The sequence below is a fragment of the Boleophthalmus pectinirostris genome, unplaced genomic scaffold (genome assembly GCF_026225935.1).
Source record: "Boleophthalmus pectinirostris isolate CB_2022bp ecotype Guang Dong unplaced genomic scaffold, ASM2622593v1 HiC_scaffold_10, whole genome shotgun sequence".
Classification (NCBI taxonomy): Eukaryota; Metazoa; Chordata; class Actinopteri; order Gobiiformes; family Gobiidae; genus Boleophthalmus; species Boleophthalmus pectinirostris.
The window spans coordinates 33896142-33912979 of record NW_026570971.1 but is presented as its reverse complement, the minus strand read 5'-3'; the positions used below and the strand labels follow the sequence as shown (position 1 = coordinate 33912979).

Sequence of the window (16838 nt, the reverse complement as noted above, 5' to 3'; positions counted from 1 at the left end):
AATATGGCATTTTCAAAAGAATCAAAGGAAACATGGCGACCTAAATATGTTGTGTTAACAGTTAATATTCCACAGAAAGTGTGAGTGTACCTCCTGACTGACACTTTTATAGCCCCAGCAGGAAGTACCTCCCCCAGGTAAGTATCCGTTCCTCTACAGGAAACTTTCAAAAGTCTAAAGTTAGGCTGTTCCATTTACATGGGCCTAAGTCCCTTTTAAAATCAGTTGTAAGTGTTTAACAAACTAACAGTGTGTTGAAAATAAAATATAAAACCAAATACACAAGAAAACTTAAAGCAGTTCTCCTCCACATGGTCCAGGCCACGACCTCCTCCCAAGTCTTTAAACATGGCCGACATGGACACGCCCACTCTTTGTCTGGACCATGTGGAGCTGCAGGTGAGTGTGGAGAATATGGAAGTAACTGAAATGAATTAAATAAAATATATGTAAATGAACAATGTGGGATAATTAACAAAAATAACTAAGAATTATATGTAAGAGTTTAGTAGGATATGACAGTGACGTGTAGTTAGTGCAGAAAAACAGACATTGTGACTGTGAGCGGGGTCGCCTCTCCACAGATCTGACCTGTAACTTGGTCTAGTTTGGTCTCCATGAAGATAGAAAGGTTTAATATCATACTGTGAAACATTCCAGAGAAAACAATAACATCAAAATGGAGAAAAGCATTTAACAAACTCTCCACTAGAAAAGTTACACAGTGCATCTTTTAAAGTAAACTTACTGTAATTGTGCCCACAGGGAAATATGTCTCCTGATTTTGACCTGTACTTCAATTCCACTGGGGCAACAAAAGAAGAACCACCTCCAGATCTTGAGCTAGTCTTCATCAGGACTATCTGAGCTGGAGGATTTGACCCGTTGTGTACGTTTTGGGTTGTTTGTGAAGGAAAACCAGAGAACCCAGATAAAACCCATCCAGACACAGGGAGAACATGCAAACTGCACACAGAAAGACCCCACCTGCTCCTGAAGTCAAACCTGGGACCTTCTTGCTGTGAGGCTGGACACAAACCAACAAATCCTCGCTGCCTGGGAGAAGTGTCTTGCCAAAGGATGCAACAACACTGGGCAAAGCTGGACTGGAACCATCAACAACATGAGCAGCTGATTTGTGAGTAGAATTCAATTTTTATTCTTATTTATTTGAAATATTTAGAGTAGAGGTCATTAAACGCGCTGTATCTGATTTTTACTGTCTTAAAACCATGAAAAACAGATCTCGTTCCTTTTAAACATTTTGCAGTGGTTCAGTTATTCTTCACTTTCCTCACTCAACAGCATTCACATTTTTAAACCACAATATGTTTATAATTTAACTTTTAATTAACATGGAGTGACCAGATTTTCAAAATCAAACTGACTGAAAACTGGGACACTCTCAGTTCAGTTTGGTTGGAAATAATAAAATTGTGAAAAGAGTGCGTAATTAAGGAAAATTGTTCCTCACTCGGCCCATGTGAGTCAGTATAATCACATTTTCTTTGTGTTTTGGTCGTTTTTCAGCAGATTTTCTGTATTTTACCTAAACAAATGTCAGTTTATGTCTCCATTTACTGTTGGCAGGGGTCAGATTGGTAAAAAATAGAGACACTGGGACATTTCTTGTATAAAACTGGGACAAATCACTGGTTTTGAATTAACAGGGAACTAGAATTCGTTCACTTGACAGTAGATGGGTACTTTTTAATCATTTAACCAATCGCTGTTATTTGGTCATGACATATGTAGTGTGCCACTAAACAGGACTAACTGGTTTATTAAGCTTTTCCCAAATCGCGTAGGAAAAAGAACAATAACGTCTTTCCCCTTGATAAAATTCACCAAACATTCTCTTTGTTTGGGCTTTAAATCCTCGATCTCTTGAATCATTGACAACACTGAATATATGGCTCTTTGCTGATTGGCTGGTGCCTGGACTCGCACTTTCGGGGTTTTGCAAACTGTCTAGAACAGACATGTCCAAACTATGGTCCGTGGGCCAAATGTGGCCCCCAGACAAATTTTTCTTGGCCCTCAGGCTTCCAGATGAATTGGCACAAATTACCTCACATCAATTAAAAATGAACTTTTTACTGCAAGTTTTTTGAAAATCTACCTTGATAAAATTATTCAATATTAGTGTGTAGTTTTAAGGATCTTGGCACAAATAAAGACTGATGGCTCCTTCTAACATGTTAAACATGCACATATTTCAGTTATTCACTGTGTTGTGCACCAGTCTATGGTCCTCGATCGGCCCTCTGCTTCAGCTGTGTTTAAATATGTGGCCCTTGATGAAAAAAGTTTGGACACCACTGGTCTAGTGTATTCAGATTCCTGACCTAGTCACTGGAGAGAAGAGAGATTGAGCGGAGGCACTAGGTGGCGCCAGCCTGACTAGGGGGACACAGGGATCAAAAGTGGGACTGTCTCAGGTAAACAGGGACGTCCGGTCACACTAGAAGAACCTCACTGAAATAAAAATACATAATTTTTCCAAGAGTGTCCTGACCAAGACACAGAGAGAGTGATTATTAACAATCATCAAACAGAGAGAGAGAGATAGAGGAACCTTGGGACAATCAACTGAACGTGATTACATCCAATAAAATCATTTAAACACCATAAAGCACACACCTTTATATAAAACTATTCCATCAAGAAGATCGTACTGCTAAGACATTTCACTTTCTTTTCTACATATTTATTTTCTAAAACTCTTTTATAATTTGGTTTCTTCATCACAAACAGACCTGGAGTTGTGTTTTGTTTCATTCATATATTTAACACATAAACCCTGCACATTTAGGCTGAATTCTTCTCTCTGCTCCACCTTGTGATGTCATGTGGTGATACAGGAAGTGCTCCACTGTGTTTTTAAACCTCATACACCTTCACTAGAATCACTTGGATGATTTCAGCCCTGGAAACTGACAAAGGGCCTCAGCGAGTCGCAAAAGAGTTTAGGTGTCACAATAATACTAACAATAACTAGCATGCTAACAGCGCATCAGCCGCAGTTCCTGGTTCGCGACAATAAAAATGCTTTATAATTGATGCCAACAGTACCTATCCTTACCTGACCTGACCTTAGAGCTGCTTTTATAATATATGTGCACTGACGTAAAACTGATTTCACTTTATTACGTGAAAAAACCAGGTACGGCCTCTTTAATCTCTCTGTGTCGTCCGCCGCACACTCTGACTCTGACTCTGTTACACATTATTAAATCCACCGCAATGAAAAACAAAGTGCGTTGGAGATAAAGCCTGACAGATCCACGTCATACATTCTCGTTTTATCAGCGCAGACATGTGCCAGTATCGCCGCGTCTGATTGGCTCTCGCTGGGGTCACGTGACTAATGCGCGTGTCATTGAGGAAGTGGAGAAGTGAACCTGAAGGGCAGTGTGTTCAGCTGATGTCATTTACGACCGTCACAAGTGGACTTTGACACAACAGAATTGTACTTCTAGTTTGCACATGACTGAGGACAATACTCTCTGTGTACTTGTGTGTGTGGGCCTCTGCGTATTTAATAGTTTTTATGTTTTTACCTGTTTATTTATGTATTTATTTGCTCTTTAATGACGACCAGTGTAGTTTAAAAGTCACAGAATTGACTCTTGTGAGCTTTAAAGATGCATTGTGTAACATTTCTGGTGGAGTGTCTGTCACCTACTTGTTTCTATGCATATGTCATTGATAGTGTTGGGAAGGTGACTTTTAAATTGTATTCCCCTACAGATTACAGATTACAGATTACAGACTCCAAAATGTAGTTTGTAACGTAATTTATTAAATTACTTAAAGTGAGTAATGTAATCTGAATACTTTGGATTACTTGATTTGCTGTAGAGAAACAAAGACGAGAAAATTGTAACATAAGATGTTTTATCTGCTAAAAGAAAATAAAAACCCAGACTTTACTTTACCAAATTAAAAATATTATTGATAGAAGAGGAGACATGGTCCGCACAGCATGGTTTAGTCCTGTTTTAGTGCTGGTTTAGTCCTGGTTTAGTCCTGGTTTAGTCCTGTTTAGTGCTGGTTTAGTCCTGGTTTAGTCCTGGTTTAGTCCTGGTTTAGACCTGGTTTAGACCTGGTTTAGTCCTGGTTTAGTCCTGGTTTAGACCTGGTTTAGTCCTGGTTTAGTCCAATTTTAGTCCTGGTTTAGACCTGGTTTAGTCCTGGTAACTGTAATCCAATTACCACTCACTGAAACAGTAACTATAACCAAATACAGTTACTCATAATTAGTATTCTGATGGTGGTACATGTAATCTGTTACTCCCCAACACTGGCCATTGCTCTGCCTGGAATGTTCCACAGTGTGACATTACAGCTCTGTCTTATATTTACTCAGTTACAGGTTCTAACTCTAGCTCAAAAATAACCTAGAAAACCTATAAACCTCAAAAAACAGACACTGACTGTGAGTGGTGTCATCTCTCCACAGATCTGACCTGTAACTTGGACTGCTTTGGTTTCCATGAGGATAAAAAGGTTTAATTCCATACGTTGACAAAACAATAACATCTCCACGGAGAAAAGCATCTGACAGATCCTCCACAAGAAAAGTGACACAATGCACCTTTAAGTCATGTTATAATGTTGTTGCCTTGTCAAAAACAGACCTTGATTTGTGTTTTGTTTCATTTGACTAATCCTTTATTCTTAGTTTGTCTGTGTCTCCAAACATCAGAATACTCTATTCCACCTTGTGATGTCATAAAATGGCAGTTTTAAGGTTAACAGGTTAACACTTATGGGTAAGAAGGACAAAGTATTTTATCGGAAGTGGCTTTTGTTTAGACGGTGATGATATTTTTGGGTCTTAAAAATGAAAAAATCTGAACTCACCGTCCAGAGTGGAGAAGTTGAATACTCTCCGCCGAAGCGTTTCCATCTACACTGCCCAAGACGCCAAACACTGGTCAAATCTGCTCAGGTCACGTACGCGTTTACGTCACATACATACAGGACACAGAACAGGAGGCATCCCAACAAATGTACAGAATATACACAGATACTATTAGTGAACAGGGAAGGATCTTGCAATTCTAGATGCACCAGTTGGTTGCAGGTGAGCCGGCTACGGACAAGACCTGGGGGAACAACTTTGTTGAAGGAGTAGCTGATGAAAATGTGAAAACCTCTTTGTCCACACACTTTTGCGTCACCGTATGCACACAGATTTCCTCCTGAAAACACTCGTCTAAACACGGAATAAAAAGGTGAAGACGCGACGCCACTTTTGCGTCTTCTGTTCAGACCCTCACCATATAAACGTAGACTGAAATTATGCACGTTTACAATGACACTGAAGCCGGAGAATCCCAGTAAAACTTTAGTACTTAGTATCTGTAAATGATAAAAAGTTACTTATTGAACTTCCCTGAAGTTCAAATCTATTGCCAAAAAAAAAAAAAAAAAAAAAAGCAAATGCAAAGAAAATATAAACATGATAAATACTGTTTCAAGATACATTGTGTAACTTTTTTTTGGTGAAGATTCTGTCAAACACTTTTCTCCATGGAGATGTTATTGCTTTATCTGGAATGTTCCACAGTATGGCATTAAACTTTTCTATCTTCATGGAGACCAAACCAGAGCACATTACAGGTCAGATCTGTGGAGAGGCGACCCCGCTCACAGTCCCAGTGTCTGTTTTTCAAGGTATTTTTGAACTAAAAAGCCACCTGTAATTGAATAAAGTAAAGTAGAGCTGTTTAATGTCACACTGTGGAACATTTCAGGCAGAGCAATGACTTATCCATAGAAACAAGCAGGTGAAAGAAGAAAAGTTACACAATGCAACTTTAAATATACTGAAAGATATTGATATAGTATTTATGATTGATTGAATGAATTGATAAGACGTACACCTTGTTGATTTGAATTCAAACACTCTTCTTCTGTAACAGTGACACATTCTGAAGTATAGAGAAAAACCCAGAGACATGGACGTAAACAGAACCTTTAATATCTGAGCTGGTTTAATTTCCTGTGTCTGAGGCGCAGGTGATGTGAAGCTCCAGCCCTGAAGGGTGTGTGTGTGTGTGTGTGTGGAGTGTATAAGAATAATGCTTGTCTGTTTAATCGGTCGCTTCACAAACTGGCTCGGTCTTTACAATTCTGCATTTTCCCTTCCCTCCACTGTCACAGCTGCTCCTGTACGTGCTGCACTCACCACGTCTGACTCAGGGATGAGACGAGATTCTGCATTGACGCCTATAGAATTTCCGTGCGGCTGAAGTTGTCAAATATACCGTTTTCTCTCCATTTTACCTCGCGTAGATGTTATTTTTTGCAGTGCATGTGTTGAATGTTGTGAATGTGTCTGGAGTCATCTCTGCCGGAGCGTCCTGTGACTCTGACTCACGATCCACAGATCCACAGCGAAGGGAAAATACTGCCGTTTAAGGAGCATTCTTTCCATGTTTAACCTTTTATAGTAAAGTGTAAATTAGGTGAAATAGCAGCTTCTGTGGTCTAGGCCTCGTCGGATTGCACCCGCTCACACTGCACCCACTCCGCTCCTGTTGTTGTGTGAGATCATGTGTGCACACCAGAACTGAAGGCTGCGGTCGGCTCCGGCATCTGGCCAGAAAAGAAAAGACTGTAAACGGAAAGAATCTGGAGCACCACAGCACTTCTGGAGCTGCGTCATGTGCATGTGCATAGTGCTTGCTGCCAACTGTGTGTAATATTCATGAACTTAAACCAGGGGTGGCAAACATAAGGCCCGGGGGCTGGATCTGGCCCTCCCAAGACCTTTAATCTGGCCCTCAGCTGATTTTCTACTACAATATTTTAATTACCGTATTTTCCGGGCTATTAGACGCACTCTTAAGCCCCTAAACCCATCAAAAAACGACCGCACCCTATACACGAATCCACGCCGGTGTCACTTGAGTAAACCACTAAACCGCTCCACCCACAGTGCACGTAAACACACATGGAGCAGACCGCGACCGCACAGAGAAAAACACCCACAGACACACTCATCACTCCACGCCGACGAGGAACTGAACAGAGGAACAAACCGAAAAAGTGAGTGCAATGTGCCACTTCTAGACACAACTGAACAACTGAGTCACTGTGAACACGCCGACAATCCGTTGGTCCCAGACAGCACCCTCCCTACACGCCACAACTGAACAAAGCCCAGAGTCACCGTGAACGAACAAACAAACAAAACCACTCACCCATCACACTGTTGGGTTTTATTTAAAGTCCGGTGCAGTTTATTTGAAAAAAAGTTCTAAAATAGACCATTTAATGACAGTGCGCCTTATAATCCAGAGCACCTAATAGCCCGGAAAACACGGTATATTAAAATATTGTTAATTTTCTGTGGTGTTTATCACAGCAGCGTCTCCAGCGTCTCTGTACGTGGCCCCTCCCACCAGAGCAGCACAAATGAAGACTTGTCTCTTTCCAAACGCTCTTAAAGGACGATCGTTTTGACTGTTGACAGTGACACCCTCATCAGAAAAATGTTGAAAATGAGAAAAGTGGACGCTGCTTTCCAAGAAAAATCGACTTGTTCCTATTTGAATACAAGTTCATGTTAAGACATTGTGTTGAAATTGCATGTTTCGGTTGTTTATAATGTTATAATATTGTAGCAACCTGCAATAGTTTAATTGTTAAAACCTTGTTCCTTTTTTTTATAACTGTTATTTGATGTGTTATGTTAAGCTCATGGCCTACGTGATTGGATGAAAGTTGGGGGGTCTGGGCTTACGTCAGGAAGAGAGGTTGTGAGGAGAGGGGTTTCTTTCTTGTTTTTGGTTGGTTCTGTGAGTAGCGTGGTCTGAGTTTTAGCGGGACCTAGTGGACTGTTAACCGGATTGTACTGGCGTGGTTACGGCCGACAGTAACCAATTCAGTTCTTGCAATAAAGCGACACTTGTAAACTATTTGTCCATTCATAACCGGGAGACACTTCAGTATTTTGTAAAAGAAAGAGTTCATCAATTCAAAAAGATTTCTGTAATAGATTTGTGTTTCTCTGCACAAATATTTGAACTTATTGTTATTTTTGGGGTTTATATGACATGAGTTTTCTGATCCAGCCCCTTTTGGATTAAAGTAGGTTGGATACGGCCCCCGGACCAAAATGAGTTTAACACCCCTGACTTAAACTGAGCTTCACACTGAGTACACTCTCCTCTCTGTCTCTGCTCAGTCTAACAGTGTGTTTGGAGCGCGGCTGCAGGTGGAGTTTACTTTGTGTTGTTTATCACTGTGAATCTGAATGATGCAGACAGTGACGCACTCATCATTCTCCTCTTGTTGAGCGTTTTACTCGGTCACTGTCACTGAGCGTCTGGTGTTTGGTCAGTGTCTGACTCTGGGTGCCACTGCGAGGACGAAGATGAGTGTTTTATCTCGACAGGTGTCATTGACGGTGTCTGTTGGGCCTTAATAATATTCTGATCCAAAAACCTGTTTCGCTTTCATGGATCTCAGACTATACATCTTTGATAAGCTCACACAGTCTTACGTCGTGGTCACTGACGGACACTTCATCCCCCTGTGAAGTTCTCGTTTTATGCTTCACCCATTTACTGTTGCAAAGTTGAATTTGTGCACTATACTTGTGTTCATAGGACGTGTGAGACTTCATCTGTGAGAGTGTTAGTATGAGTCACACACAACAAGGTACAGCAGAATATTATGTGTGAATATTATGTGTTTGAAGCTCTCGAACTTCTTCACACTACTGTGGGGTCAATAGTGAACTTCACAGACAGATCAAGTGTCCGTCAGTGACCATGACGTAAGAATGTGTGAGCTTATGCAAAATGTATAGTCCAAACCAGTCTGCCTGACACAATGTTGGAGCTCGGGTCAAAAAATGATCTAAACAATATACAGTATATTATGTCTTTTGTGTGCTCTCCATTTGTCACTGTCACTGTGAGAAAAGTCAAACCTCATGTTGGGTTCACCCCATTGACTTCCATTCATTTTAGCAGTTATAAAAATTGTATAAATACACACTTGGTTATAGCTTGATGCTGGTTGCGATTGGGAAAACTGATAAAACATAATAACAGTGAGACCAGTGCTGTGCTTATTCAGGCCTGAGCTCAGGGTGTAGGACCTGTGAGCACAACACTGTGTCTGTGGATGTCACTGTTCTTAGTCCAGTTTCACCATTATAATCTAAAACTGCCAAACTATGTGTAATATAAGTGAACTTGAGTTGAATCAAACTCTGGGTAAACTCCTCTCCTCTTCAATTTTCCACTGCCCAGTTTATGTGTGTGTTTGGACTGTGGCTGTAGTTTAGCTGGTGATCATTTGCTTTGTGTGTGTCATTGTTGTGAGAGATAATTTTAGGACAATATTGGACCTTTATTGGAAAACTTTCTTGTTCCTAATATGGAGTAATAGTGTTGTGGACAAAAGGATGTATCTTTTGATGATAATTAATCAATTTGCGTAGCCTGATGAGTTTTTGGAATACAGACAAAGGTTAATTCTTGTTTCAGCAGATATGAACGAGGCCTACACCTGCCCAGGCCAGAGCCCAACATCCTCACCAGCAGAATGTCTCTACCACTTTAGTCTGAGCATCTCCGCTCTGAGTCTCTCCAGAGCATTTGAGCTCTGAATATTTATACAGAAATACAATTTACACACATATCAAAGCAGAGTGACTTTTGTTTCAGAGGCTGGTGTCAATCAACTTAACATGCATTTGAGGAACACTAGACAGCAGTTTCCTGAAGGAGGAGACAGACAAATCCCATTCATTTACACAAAGACAGATTGAGAGAAATCTTTCCACAATATAAATTTTATAGCATATTTATTACTCCTTTAAAAGACCAGGATGTGGATTAAGCTTTAATAAAGTTTTGTATAAAAGACTGATGTTAAAATCACCTAGAAAAGTAACTAGGACTTTGAGTGATATTTTCATTTGGACTCAACACTTTTACATAAAGGTGCACTGTGTACTTTTCTGAGGGAGGCTCTGCCATCAGCTTGTCTCCATGGTGATCTTATTGCTTTCTCAGATTCCACAGTTCCACAGTATGGCACTGAACAAATATATCTTGTATTTATTCAGTTTAGGTGATTTTATTTGTCAAAACTACAATTTATTTCTGTGAGCGAACCACTTCTCCGCAGATCTGACCTGTAACTTGGCCTGGTGATGTGGCCTGCTTGTCTCCATGGTGATAGTTATGTTAAATGCCATACTGTAGAACATGGAGTCTAACTGCTGGTAAACCCTCTACCAGAAAAGTTACACAATGCACCTTTAAGTACAAATTTGTTTTCAGCACTTATACTTCTAATTTAGTACATGTTTATCTATATAAGTGTACTTTTACTTCAATCTAAATGTTGAGTATTCTTTCCATCACTTCTGTCTGTCCTAAAGTTGCAGTTCTTGCATTTCCCTCCCAGGAGAACTGTGTCCATGTGAAGTGCGTGTGTTCAGACTGAGGCGTGTCTCTGGGTCCTGCAGCAGAATCTGACCGCACTGCACCAGTCTGACCACACGGAGCAGCACACAGGACGTCCACACGTTACAGAGGACAGGGGACAAGGACACAGACTGTCAAAAGTACAGAAAAACTACATACTCATCTGAGCAGGTACTGACACTAAAAAAGTCCCATTGACAGGACAGAATGTCTTTAGAATAATGTTGAGCTGAACAAGTAGAACAAGTACTAGAGTATAACAAGTACTAGAGTATAACAAGTACAAGAGTATAACAAGTACAAGAGTATAACAAGTACAAGAGTATAACAAGTACAAGAGTATAACAAGTACTAGAGTATAGTACAAGAGTATAACAAGTACTAGAGTATAACAAGTATAACAAGTACTAGAGTATAACAAGTACAAGAGTACATAGACTGGACGACCACTGAGGATTACACACATATAAGAGCACATGGGAATAAAGTACTATGATTTAAAGTTGAAAATAACATTCTATTGCTTAAATAAATAATTTATTTAATTAAATTAATAATTAATTAATTAAAATATTTTTTTTACCTGGTCCTCGAAGGGTTGGCCAGGTTTTGTATTCACCCTCTGTGTGTGTCTGTGTGTGTGTGTGTGTGTGTCTGTGTGTGTCTGTGTGTGTGTGTGTGTGTGTGTCTGTGTGTGTGTGTCTGTGTGTGTGTGTGTGTGTGTGTGTGTGTGTGTGTGTCTGTGTGTGTGTGTGTCTGTGTGTGTCTGTGTGTGTGTGTGTGTGTGTGTGTGTGTGTCTGTGTGTGTGTGTGTGTGTGTGTGTGTGTGTGTGTGTGTGTGTCTGTGTGTGTGTGTCTGTGTGTGTGTCTGTGTGTGTGTGTGTGTGTGTGTCTCTGTGTGTGTGTGTGTGTGTGTCTCTGTCCACCCGCGATAATTCCGCAATTTATGGACCGATTGTCACCAAATTTGGTACGTGGGTCAAACCCGGGTGCCTGATGCCGTAAAAAAGTTTGGTGACGATCTGAGCTCATTTGAAGTCACACGGGTCAGTTGAAAGGTCACACCATTATAAAGGATCGTCAACTTCAACAATTTCTGAACCATCTGCGGCCTAAAATATTCACCCAAACAAGTTGGCACACACATAACCGGGGTATTACACACATAACCTGGATGTTACAGGTTGAAACCGGTCAAACTTCTTGAGTTCTTTTTAAATAACCACATTCTGGATCAGGACGGGGTTCGGGTCATTGGGTCAGAAAACAAGTTGAAACGCTGGATCAGAGAGGACAGTGACCTCAGGAAACAAGAGACGGACAGAATTAAGTAACATCTGACCACAGGAAGTTACAGGAAGTAACAACAGCTGTTGTTACTTCCTGTGGGCGTGGTCAGCTGTTGTTACTTCCTGTGGGCGTGGTCAGTCCAATGGACCTGGCAGGTCGCTCAGACTGACCACGCCTCCCGTCGCCCAGTGTTCTCTGGAGGAGGGGGTCCAGGTGTGTGAAAGGAGGAACTCTCCGTCATCTTGGTTCATGTTGTCTGTGCCTCGTTTCCTGATTTCCCTGTCCCCCCTGATCCTCAGTTTGAACTTGTTGTTTTCCGATCCAATGACCCAAGCTCTGTCCCAATCCATATGACGGATGATCATGATGTACGACAACACCGGTGACAGTTCTGATGATGGTTTGCAGCAGCAGCCGAAACATGTCAACCAGGGAAATGTACTTTTACTGTATTGTCTTTAAGAAGAACCCAAGAAGTTAAAACAATATCACGATATTTCGGTTATTGTTATATCTCTAATGTAGTGTGTATGTGATTATTGTTTCCCTCTTGGCACGAACTCGAAATAAAAAAACTAATCAAAAATGTTGTAGCTCTACTATGAACACAATACTGATACAGGGATCAAACCGGCAACCTTTAGGTCAAAGGTCTGGACGACTCAAAGCCTCATGAAACACCAGATTAAGAGTCTTATATCTATTGTTAATCTGAAAATGGTTGGATAAATAACGCGGGTTAATGGATCTACTGGATAAATGATCTAAATCCCAGTGTGTCAGATGCCCTCCCGTCCTCCTCTATCCCTGTAGTGTTGGACTGAGATGGAGCAGGTCACATGTGTCTTGTTGCTGTAGATATTGTACTGTGTCTGTGTCAGATGCCCTCCCAGATGTTGTGGTGTGTCAGATTATTATTAGTAGTAGTTTAGTTCATTTATTCATAAAGTATAAAAAGACATTAAGTGTCACAAAGTCAAACACACAAGAAATGAATGAAAAGGAGCAGAAAGAAGAATCCTCTTCAATCTGTGTCATTCGTTCAGGCATTTTTCAATATAAAACCAAAAATAAGAAAAACAAGAAAACAGTTTTCTTTATTTGTCTCCAAAACCATAATGAAAAAACAGATAACGATTCATTTTTTCAGTTTTTGATTTTGTGTTTAAATGAATAATGGAAAAAACGGATAACGGATGTTTCCTGTTTCCGTGACTTAAACTGTGATGCCGGACTTTTGTGCCGCATATGGACTGAACCAGGACTGAACCAGGACTGATCCCAGGACTAAAACAGGACTAAACTGGTCTCAGTCCTAGTCTGGTTCTGGTCTCAGTCCTGGTCTCGTACCGGTCTCAGTCCTGATCACCCGACAGTCTACGTGGGCGTACCTCCAGGCCCATCCCAACACGCAGTACTGGCTTAGTCCTGATTTAATCCTGGTTTAGTCCTGGTTTAGTCCATATGCGGTGCAAAAGTCCAGCATTGCAGTTTAAGTTTCAGAAACAGGAACCGGCCGTTATCAATTTTTTCCGTTATTCACAAAATCTAAAACTGAAAAAAATTAATCGTTATCCATTTTTTCATTTTGGTTTTGGAGACAAATAATGAAGAAAATTTTTTTTTTTTTGTTTTCTTATTTTTGGTTTTATTTTGAAAAACAAATGAACGAATGATACACGGATTCACTGATTCACTTTAAAATATTTCAAATCAATACATTTCAGTTCAGTCACATCAATTGTTAAACAGAATTCTTCACTTTTCTGCACAACAGCTTAGTTTTCTTTTTCATATATACACATTGCACAGGATTTTATGTATTTTTTAAAATGCCGTTATCGTACTTGATTCTTTTATATCTTTGTCAAGACTATTCCATAAATGAACTCCTTTCACAGCGATGCTTCGCTCCATAATCTTGGTCCCATCTCATGCAAAATCAACTTTTCAGAGCTTTCTACCTTCTAAGAGTGATGTGAGGGCCTTGTATATGTCGCCGAAGTGGTTTTTAGATTAATTTTGCGTTTTTTTTTTTTTATTTTTTTTTTTACAAATTGCAAGTATATCTGTCACCCTCCCACATGACAACAAACTAAAGCTACAACAATGATGGGTTTGACGTAGCAGAAAACCCAGATTGTGCTTGTTTATGTGCATAAGATACAGTGTGAAGAGTTATTTTGCATGAGATGGGCCCTATAAATATGTAGGTTCCTTTTAAATTGTAATGTTTTGTTCTCATCTCAAATGGTCTTTTATTTATATTTACAGGTAACACTCTGCACTTTGCTTTACACATGACTTTGAGGAGGCTTAAGTCGATAATATCCTGCATTTTCAACACTTTAAGTTGAACAAATATCAGGTTGGACGTCTGTTTATAATGTCTGTTGGTGATAATTCCCAAGGTCCTTTTCTGTAAAATAAATCCTGCCCTCCCAGATGCTGCGGTTGCATAAATACAGCAGGAGAATGGAGCTTGACACTGAGAAAAATGATTAAAAAAAAAAACATTTGTGGATTTGACTTTTGGAGATTTCTCATAAAAATATTACAATGAAATAAAAGCTGCTCCTTCTCAGTTTTATTATCTGAAAACAAACATGAAGCTTGGAATAAATGATGAGTTAAACGAGAGAGTTTCTGTGCAGCTCTGAATAGAACAAACTGTACTGAGCCCAGTCAGCCAAGTCATCCAACGCTCACGGCAACGCGCACACACACACACACACACACACACACACACACGCACACACACACGCACACACACACACACACACATGACAACGCACACACGCACACACAACGCACACACACACACACACACACACAACGACACACACACACACACACACACACACACACACACACACACACACACACACAACACACACACACACACACACGACACACACACACACACACACGCACACACACACGACACACACACGACACACACACACATGAACGCACACACATGAACGACAACGCACACACACACACAACGACACACACACACACACACATGAACGACAACGCACACACACACACACACACACACACGACACACACACACACGACACACGCACACACACACACACACACACACACACACACACACGCACACGCACACACACGACACACACACACACACACACACACACACACACACGACACACACACACGCACACACATGAACGCACACAACACACACACACACACACACACACACACGCACACATACAACGCACACACACACACACACACACACACACACACACACACACACACACACACACACACACACACACACACACACACACGCACACACACACACACGACACACACACACACGACACACACACACACACACACACGCACACACACAACACACACACACACGAACACACACACACACGACGAACGACAACAACGCACACACACACACACACACACAACACACACACGCACACACGAACACACACACACACAAGACGAACGACAACACACACACACGAGAGAACGACACACACACACACACACAAGACGAACGACAACACACACACACGAAGACACACACACGAACGAACACAACACACACACGAACGACAACACACACAACGGACACACACACACAAGAGACAACGACACACACACACAACGACAACAACACACACGAAGACGAACGACACACACACACGAGAGAACGACACACACACACACACAGAGACGACACGACAACACACACACACACACAGAGAAGACACGACACAACACACACACGAGAGAACACACACACACGAGAGAACGACAACACACACACACACAAGAGAACGACAACACACACACACAAAGAGAACGACAACACACACACGAGAAAACGGGAACATACGAGAAAACGACAACACACACACAAGAAAAAAACACACGAGAGAACGACAACACACACGAGAGAACGACAACACACACACACGAGAGAACGACAACACACACACACAAGAGAACGACAACACACACACAACAAGAGAACGACAACACAACACACACAAGAGAACGACAACACACACACGAGAGAACACACACACACGAGAGAACGACAACACACACACACACAACACACACAGAGAACGACAACAACACACACAAGAGAACGACACACACACACACACAAGACACACAACACACACACACAAGAGAACGACAACAACACACACAAGAGACAACACACAAGAGAACGACAACACACACACACACACAAGAGAACGAACAACACACACGAGAACACACACACACACACACAAAAGAGAACACACACAACACACACAAGAGAACAACACACACGATGGAACGACAACACACACACACGAGCGACGGCACAGCAGGTGTACAGTAATGTGATGGAGTTGGATGGAGAGAGAGAGGGAGGAGGAGAGAAAGAGGATGGAGAGAGGGAGGGATTAAGGGATGGAGAGGGAGAATCAGGAAGAGATGAGGAGAGAAAGAGCGAAAGATGGAGGATGACGGAGGGAAATGGAGAGAGAGATTGAAGGGAGAGGAGGATGCAAGGGTGGATGAGAGAAAGAAGGAGAGGACACAGAGGACAGGAGAGAGAGGATGGAGAGGACAGAGAAGGAGAGGATCGGAAAGAGTAAAAAAGAAGAAGGGAGATGGGGCAGGAGGATGGAGAGAGAAGAGAACGAGGGAGACGGAGAAAAGGAGGACAGTGAGAAAAAGGGGGAGAGTAGAAAGATCAGGAAGTTGGGAAGAGAAGAGAGTGTGAAGAGAGAGGGAGAGAAAGAATAATGGAAGACGGGAGGACACAGAGAAAGAGAGGAAAAGACAGAAAACGAAGGCAAGAGTGACAGTAAGGGACAGAAGAGAGAGAGAGAAAGGAGGACAGGAAAAGAGAGAGGAGAGAGAAAGGATATGAAAATGGAGAGAGGAGGCGAGAAAGAAGGGAGGAGAGAGCGGGAAAGAGGAGAGGCGTCCTAGAGCTTTTCATCCATTTTCATTGAACAGCCCTGCCCCCTGCTGTCCACGTGCACGCTCACATGCACGCTCACATGCACGCTCACATGCACG

The 16838-nt window shown here is 41.5% G+C and overlaps 1 long non-coding RNA gene across 1 annotated transcript; it reads left to right on the top strand.

Annotated features, from left to right (window-relative positions):
* The first annotated feature begins 356 nt into the window (after positions 1-356).
* Positions 357-10583, top strand: LOC129411445 (uncharacterized). The gene is made up of 3 exons (XR_008633296.1): positions 357-399; positions 766-1138; positions 10444-10583. It is a non-coding gene; the product is annotated as an uncharacterized LOC129411445 (long non-coding RNA).
* The last annotated feature ends 6255 nt before the right edge of the window (positions 10584-16838 follow it).